The sequence below is a fragment of the Palaemon carinicauda genome, chromosome 7 (genome assembly GCF_036898095.1).
Source record: "Palaemon carinicauda isolate YSFRI2023 chromosome 7, ASM3689809v2, whole genome shotgun sequence".
Lineage (NCBI taxonomy): Eukaryota > Metazoa > Arthropoda > Malacostraca > Decapoda > Palaemonidae > Palaemon > Palaemon carinicauda.
This window is the reverse complement of record NC_090731.1, coordinates 168608185-168616902: the sequence shown is the minus strand read 5'-3', so window position 1 is coordinate 168616902 and position 8718 is coordinate 168608185. Positions and strand designations below refer to the sequence as shown.

The window sequence follows — 8718 nt, the reverse complement described above, 5'->3', positions numbered from 1 at the left end:
GTACGGGGCTACGTACAGAGGAAGTTGATTGTTGTCGCTCGTTGCAAAGAGATCTATCTGAAGTTCTGGGACTTGATGAGAGATGAAGGAGAATGATCTTGCGTCTAGAGACCATTCCGACTCTATCGGGTTTGTCCGAGATAGAGCATCCGCTGTCACGTTGCGGAATCCTTGTAGGTGAACTGCAGACAGGTGCCACTTCTTCTTCTCCGCCAGACGGAAGATTGGGAGAAGCACCTGATTTATCTGGGGCGATCTTGAGCCCTGGCGATTGAGACAACGAACTACCACCGAGTTGTCTAGGGTTAGACGGATGTGGATCGAGGGCGGCGGGGATAGCTTCTTCAGAGTAAGAAGGACCGCCATGGCCTCCAAGATGTTTATGTGGAACGTCTTGAATAGTGGAGACCAGGTCCCTTGAGCTTGTTTCAGGTGGGAGTGACCTCCCCAGCCCTCCAGTGAGGCATCCGTGTGGATGTTGAGTGATGGAGGAGGGTGTTGGAGAGGAATGGACCTTTTCAGGGCCATTGCTTCCGACCACGGCTTTAGGAGGCGTCGAAGTCTGTCTGGAAGCCGTCTCTTGAGGTCTCTTCGAGCGATGGATGCCGATCGTCTCCAGACTCCCGCGGCATCCTTTAGCTGTGCACGAAGCACTGGGTTTGTCACTGAGGCGAATTGTAGAGAGCCTAGAACTCGTTCCTGCTGTCGTCTTGAAATGCGTTTGGATTTCAGTAGTCGCTTGACAGACCCTGCTATTTCCTTCCTTTTCTTCTGGGGGATGGAAAGGCGGTGTGACTGAAGATTCCAGTGGATTCCCAGCCACTGAAACTTCTGAGCTGGAGAGAGGCGAGATTTCTTCTCGTTGATCTTGAATCCCAGGTGTTCTAGGTACTGGGTAACTTCGTCGCAAGACTTTGTACACTCTTCGGGCGATGGAGCCCAGACTAGCCAGTCGTCGAGGTAGGCCATCACCTGGACGTTTCTTAGGCGGAGCTGTTGTACTATGGCATCCGCCAGCTTTGTGAAGATCCGAGGGGCCACATTGAGGCCGAATGGCATGGCCCGGAAGGCGTAGCTTTTCCTTTGGAGTCGAAATCCTAGGTAGGAGGAAGCGTGATGGTTCATTGGAATGTGCCAATAGGCATCCGCCAGGTCTATAGAGACCGTGTAGGAACCTTGAGGCAGAAGGGTCCTTATTTGTTGAAGCGTCAGCATCTTGAATTTGTTGTTCTCTATGAACTTGTTGAGGGGGGATAAGTCCAGAATGACTCTGAGCTTGTCTGAGTCCTTCTTGGGAACGCAAAACAGTCTCCCTTGGAACCTGGTGGACTTTACCTTCCTTATCACCTTCTTGTTCAAGAGGTCTAGAACATATTCTTCCAGAATGGGGGTCAATTGTTGGAAGAACCGCTGGAAGATTGGGGGTGGATGCACCCAACTCCAGCCTAGACCGTTCTTGATGATGCTGTGTGCCCAAGGATCGAAGGTCCAACGATCCTGGAATTGGCGGAGTCTTCCTCCCACCGGAAGCACTTCATTGCTTCTGGTGTCCCGAGGACTTGTTGCCTCGGCCGCTAGCTCCCTTTCCTCCTCTACCTCTGGAGGGACGACGAGAGGCGTCTCTGCTTGCACCCCTGGACGAGCCTCTACCTCTGGCATGAAAGGTAGTGGTTGGCTGTTCAAAGGCAGGGGTGAAGACCGGTGACTGTGACAACACCGGTTGGGGGACCAATTGAAAGGTCTGTTGTGGTTGGGCAACCACTTGGGAGGTAGCGGGTCCCGGAAACTGACGTCTTTGTTGACGTTGCTGGGGTTTCGGTTTCTGAGGTTTCCTCTTAGGCTGAGGTCCATCGTCCTGAGAGGTTTTCCTTTTCCTGGACATGCCCCACTTGTGGAGAAGGTTCCTATTCTCCGTGGCGGCTCTGTCCGTTATTTCCTTGACAAGGTCCGAAGGAAACAGGTGCTTTCCCCAGATGTTGGAGGAAATCAGCCTCCGGGGTTCGTGTTTCACGGTGGCACCGACAAACACGAATTCACGACAGGCTCTACGAGCCTTTATGAAATGGTACAAGTCCTTCATTACCGTCAGTAAGTGGGATTTGGCCAGTACCATGTAGTGATCTGGTACTGCTGTGTCACAGGCCATAACTTCAAGTTGGACTTGATGAGAAAGAGACGCTGCAAGCCTCTCCTTCGTGTCTTGTTCCCGGCGAAGGAGGTGATCATTGAGCTTAGGGAGGTCTTCATTAAACTGACGTCCGGCAACGTCAGGATCAAGCCTACCCACAACGAAAGTATGTTGGACATCTTTCCATTGTCTAGTGTCAGGGGGCGTTACGATGGAGAAGGGTCTGCACTCCTCCAGTGCAGGGCAGGGTTTCCCTTCTTCCGCCGCCTTAAGGCATGCAGCCAAGGCCTTTTCCAAAAATGGAAGAATCGCAGTGTCGGGAGCGACATAAGTAGGATGCTTCTTGCTCAAGGCAGGAAGCTTAGAGCAGGTAAAGCCCCTGCTCTTAAATGCGGAGGCTAGCATAGCCTGGGCCTTAGCGAGATCGAACACTATCTCTTCCTTAGGTTCGGTCTCCTCCTTCGAGGCAGGTTCAGAACGAAGCCGGACGTAACAGTCCGGGTAGGCCTCGAAGCTTGGGAAGAATTCCACATCTTCCAACGGGACCGTGCCGATTTTGTCACTAACAAAGATCCTGCCGGTCGCAATAACCATATGCTCTGCATACCTCCATGGGTTGGCATGAGAGCAAGCTGGGAGATCCTTAACCGAGATCTTCTTCGGTTCTCTGGATCCAATCATAGACCTGATGGACTCCTGGTTCTCCTTCAGTCTGTCGTCCATGACAGCTCTAATCAGTCGGATCAGTTCTTGTGTAGAGGAAGAAGGATCCGGGGTCGAGGAGGTAGACGGAATGGACACATCCGTCGGTGTAGGAGTAGGCGGAGGGATGGACGAGGGAGTAGCTCCAATCTCCGACTCGGTGTATTCCACCTTGTCTTCGTCCTCTTCGGCTCCTTGAGCCATAAGCGTCTTCTCCGTGTCTTCCGAGACGTCAGAGATCTGTTCATCCTCTTCGGAATCTAGGCGACACTCGTGCATGGACTGAGCCATGACCACATCAGGTTCCACCGTAATTTGGACAGTTGGGATTGCTTCCTTTGGAACCACTGAATCAGGGGAGGCCTTAGGGAACAGCAGGGACCTCAGTTCTTCGGTGGCCAGGTACGGTCCAGTGGCATTCCTCTGAAAACCACGCACCCACTTGCGCAGTTTCTCACGAGCCACGTCTCTAACCTCCGCTGAGGGAGGGTTATGGAAGGCCTCAACTAGGTAGGCCTGGCAGACCGTACAATCCAGTGGATTCCAGAACTTCCAATCCCCTCTCTTGTCTGAGCAAGGGGCGTGAGTCCTGCACGCCGTATGTCCGTAAAACTGGGAGCGTTTCACGGCACAGTATGCGAAATCGCATTTCATCTGCTCCTCCTGTGGAAGAAAGAGAAAATGAGTATGGGGGAGTCATAGGAATGGCTCTTAAATTAAGTTAATATTAATCATTAATTTTAACTTATAAGGTGTGATGCATAGAGAGTGAAACAGTAAAGGAGAACACGCTCCATGCATCTCGCCCGGCTGGTTACCAAAGGCTTGGTCCTGGGATAATCCAAATGACCGAGATCATTGGATACAGTTTCCTAGGATTCCCATTATATTGGAACTCCATGGAAAGCCAAGGACAAGGTTGGGATCGAATTCATTCGGTTCCCAGATAAGAGCCAGAAGGTCTCATTAAGGGTAACTGCTTCTGGCAACCAGCCGTGCTAAGATGCACATAGCATGCTGGAAATAGAAGAATGCAAAGAGACAGCATGATCACTAATAGAGCAGTACTAGGTACTGATCTTAGAAGCAAAGCAGCTTATCTATTTGCCAGGTAGGGCTATCTTAGTCTTATGATAGCTACAGAGAGGGGGTGCAAGTATTCTTGACGCCTCCGGGGTATCCGGCAAGCCGCCGGCACGCCGGAGCCCGCTCCAGCATAGATTCTGGCATTAGAACAGACAATTTTCAAAAGTCAGTTAGATACCAGGATGGCGGCCGCCGGCACAACGGCGGCACGCCGGCAGGGAGCGGCGGCTCCGGCAGCCGGAGGATGCCGGATTGGTGACTGGGGTAAGGATGGTACAGGTAGTATCGGGTTGCCGGCAGTATATGCCGGCACTCCGGAGATCGACCGGCAAGCGGACGATTAGATAGGAGTAGGAGAGCCGCCGGTAGTAGCCGGCGGCAGCCGGCAGTCCCTCGGAACACGGGGGGCTGGCGGCAAGGGTAGGGAAGTCACCAAGAGGCAGGTATTGCCGGCATAAGAGGCGGCAAGAGACCGGCACCCAGATAGATAGAGAGACAGGGGGAGGGGGGAAGGATGCAGGAAGTACCTTCAGGGTTCCAGGCATCCCTCCCCCTCCCTGAGGGGGAGTACCCATGATAGAGACAGGCTCTATCATCCATATGCAGGGGTCACTAGGGACCGGGAGCAGGTAGCCCAAGGGAGGACTAGGGAACACCCAAGATGGGGGGGGGGGGGAGACTCCCTTATGCAGAGCTACCCTAGGAACTAACCTTATAGGACACTATGAAGGTATATGTACCAGAGCGGACTGCACAAGGAAGCTCGGGTAGCCCTACTCATCCACCCTAAGGAGGAGTTGTAGGACAGGGGACAGATAAGTATAAACTAACCTAAGCATAGGCTAGGCTATACAAGAGATAGGTGGGGAGGGAGAAGAGAGGGGTCTTCCCAGGAAGGGTTTCTGTACCAGAGCGGCCACAAAGGGAAGGGAGGACACTCCCTAACCTAAGATTAGGCTGATCGGCTAAAACGGTGCAAGAGTACAGTTTCAGCAAGGAACAGAGAAACCTTCCTAACCCGACCTAGATCAGGGCTAAAAGTCCTGAACTAGGCAGGGAAGAAGACGTATCGCTATCGCAGGAAAGTCGCAGACTATCCTAGCCATAGAGGTAGGCTAGCCTAACCTCACTCTCAGACGCAATCCTAAAGGGGGTTCATTCCTTTAGGGAGGACTGAGAGGCGATATAATACTCTATTAGACAATGAATCCCTTTACTCAGAAAAGGGATCAAGGCTAATTAGAGGGAATGCCAAGGCAGGGGATGAAGGAAGCATATAGGGGTCCTAAGGTTAGGTTAGGCTAGTAAGAATCACTGACTAGCCTATCCCCTATATGGTCCCTGAAGGCGAAAACATTTGCATCACTAGTCAAAAGTATTGTATAATAATAATGCCACTATCTTCATAACTTAGTCTAGGATCACTGATAATTCATGCATGAACACTTGTATATAGGCTCCTGGCCTGGGGGCTATAGTAGCCGACTGGTATGAGGTCAATCGATGACCGATAAAAAGCGTCTAAACACGAAATAAAAGTTCCTAGCTATGAAGACTAAATAAACTAATGTATTCAATTAGTATATAAGGCCGGAAGCGTTGTTGTGGCTAACTAAATAAGACATGCAAAACAACAACGACGCCATAAAATGGCGGGTCCGGTAGAGGCACAGCTCTGCCACAAAACATCAATTATTTCGCAAAATAATATTTACTTTACGGCCAGAGCTTAATTAAACAATACTGGAACCTTGTACTCAACTTTCCAGAAGAAGGCGAGGCTGAAGGTAACGACATAGCGAAGATGCAAAACGATAAAGTTCACACAAGGGAAAATCCGTCTCAGTAGGGCAGCTACTAAACAAAGGATAAAGACGCTCGTGACGTCATTAGAGCAATGGCGTCCGTTTGTTTACGTCTCGAGTATCAGTAGTAGCCACGAGTGAGATTAACTGTGGAACGGCTCCCAGCTATTCTCAGCCCTTACACACCGAAGCGTTAACTCTGTTCGGGGTGGAGATAGCTATGTGGCACGACCAGACATGCGTGTCCCCTGTTGTATTACGATGTCTTAAAGGGAAACCTTTGAGATACTCGCTCCAGAAGTTAGAATTCTGTGATAACCTGTGGTTAAATTCTCTGGGAATATCTTAGTAGTCTTATACCCAAGGAAGCTACCAAACAGGAACCTTCCATCAGGACGCCATGGCTTGAGCCCAAAAATCTGGGTGGGAAATTCCTGCTCCATCATTGGCTTCACCTTGGTCAGTTATGCTTGGTGGTAGCCAGCGTTTATTGTACTATAATAATCAAAGTTACCAACACCATAAAATCTCTAAACATGTAATTCTTATTTTGTAATGATAAATACCATGAAATTTCTTAAATTGCTAATTTTTTAGCTTTATACATAAAGAAATTTAATCAAGAATAAGACAATATAACAGGAGTGATACCATTAGCATAAAGAATTCAATCCAGAACAAGACAACAGAATATGTATACTGTGCATTACAACTATACATAATTATTTTGCAATGTGTATGTTTACTTGTTGTAGGGCTAACTGAATTAAACAAGCCGTTTTGCATATCATCAACGTTTATTTCACATGTACAGACATTAGTTACAGAAGTTTCAATAGCACTAAAAGATATTAACAATGATAGGGGTACAGTTACATACGTCAAGGCAGAGAGTTATGGGTAAGAAAGAAGACGGCTACAGATATGAGACCAGAGACAGCAAGCACATGTCACACTAAGTGTGTGACTAATGATATTAGACACACATAAGTGCCATAGAAGTTTTTATTTCTTTTTTATTTTTGTAATCTACATTTAGTGTGATGTAGATATTCCTTGGGGTATGTAATATCTATGTAATGGTGGAGGGAATCATGCACAGCATTGAAGGAGTATTCAAATATGTTTCGTCCCCTGCACACTTCCACAAGATTTTACATATCCGTCTAATAAACTTCAACATGAGAAAGATAATTTAGTTTTCATGTCTTCAAAACTGATAGGTGATTTTATACTAATCCCAAGTTTTTTTTTTTATTACCCAGAGTTTACTTTTTTTTAAATGAAATAGAGTGAACATCAGTATTTACTGTCTACCTTACAGCTGAGTACAATTTATTATAAGAGTAGGCTCAATGCATCTAATCAAATGCCAGGATTTATTCAAGACAAGTCCGAGACATGAATTATTTCTGAAGTCAAAAAGGAATATAAAGTTATTGAAGCCTAATATTCCAGATAGTTGACTATAAGGAGAGGAACATTTTGATTACAGAATATTCACAGCATTTTTAGATTTCGCCAACAGATCTTCACTACAAAAGTAAAAGGAATTAAGAACAGTAGCTTAAAAAAAATATCACTTGCAAAACTTCACAACACTGACTTACATTTAACATTTTCATGAATCCTCTAAATACATTACATTGTCCATAATTTCTTAGAATATTTTTTGACATTAATACCAATGAATAACCATTAAGATTTTTTTTTTTTTTGTGAAACAGCTGCCATTTATTGGTTCTTTTGGGGGATTACAGCCCAGTTTAAAGACTCCCAATATTATTCATGCCAGAAAATTGAAAAGAAAAGGGAGGCAAAACAAAAACATTTAATTATTTTATGAGCCTCATTACCTCTAGTGAGAATATCAGCACTGGTATTTTTGGTATTTATATATCAAAACAGGAGAAAAATTATCTGAAAAAGAGGACACTTGTACTCTGCTCAAATAAAAACTTAAGTATCAACATTTCAACCCAATACTACTGGGCCTAAAAAGAAAGAATTCAAAGTTAATCATTATCTCTTGGGTATAAGAAGTTGTCAATATCAACTTGCTAAACTATAGCACATCTAACTTTTGTCTATTTACAAGAACACATATAATAGCCTTGTTTGAAAAATAAATAGGCAGAGAAAATTGATTATGTACAACTCAACTTCATTTATAACTAGAATTCATAAAATTTTACAGCTACTAAATTCTTTAAGCTATTTTATTAATGACCTCTCATAATTTAATCTACTTTTAAAATCTCCTTTAAACTTTCTTATATAGTATAACATGTATTTATCAATTACTGTAAATGTAACCACAAGTACAGATCATTTGACAGACATTCAAAAGATCTACACAACATAAAACAGTTATGATAAAAGTGTTTGGCTCCTAAAATATTCCAAACTGGAATGAAATTAAAATACCCATGGAGATTTTTGTTTCCATGTCATCCACTACAACAAAAGAGAGCCCCAAATAAATTAGTTGAGTGGCTATTCTTTAAAACTGACTTAAGAGAGTTAAAGATGACTCAAATGAAATCTTATGGTAATAGGGCTAACGATGACTAACATGAATTTGCTAGATGTTTGAGTACCAATAAAAGTACCGCATAGCATTACAAAAAGGTTGGCAAAATGGACATAAATATAACCATGATTAAAAAAACACACCACATTTTGAAACAAAATTTTCTCCTCTTTACATTCATTCAGCAAATATAAGTTTTATAAATTCATTCATTCCAGACTTCAACAGAACTTCCAAGTCCATCACTTAACATCTGAGACACTTAAAACATCACAATATTACAGATACAACAATTGGCTGACTTTTAAAGACACTAGGATTTGAGAATAACACTGATGTTATCACCATCATTGTTGACAAGTTCACTTCAAACAAGTGCTTACAGAAGAAAGTGTAATTGCTTTACTGTTATCTGCAGTTGATGTAATTTCGTAAACTTGTAATAAGAATGGGACTATTAAGTT

General features: G+C 45.0%; 1 protein-coding gene across 1 annotated transcript in view; it reads right to left on the bottom strand.

Annotated features, from left to right (window-relative positions):
- Window positions 1-6499: 6499 nt before the first annotated feature.
- Window positions 6500-8718, bottom strand: part of EndoA (endophilin-A) — a 443293-nt gene continuing 441074 nt past the window's right edge. The window contains exon 13 of the mRNA XM_068377602.1: window positions 6500-8718. This exon is cut by the window's right edge and continues 1878 nt beyond it. The gene's annotated coding sequence lies outside the window, so the exon portion shown is untranslated.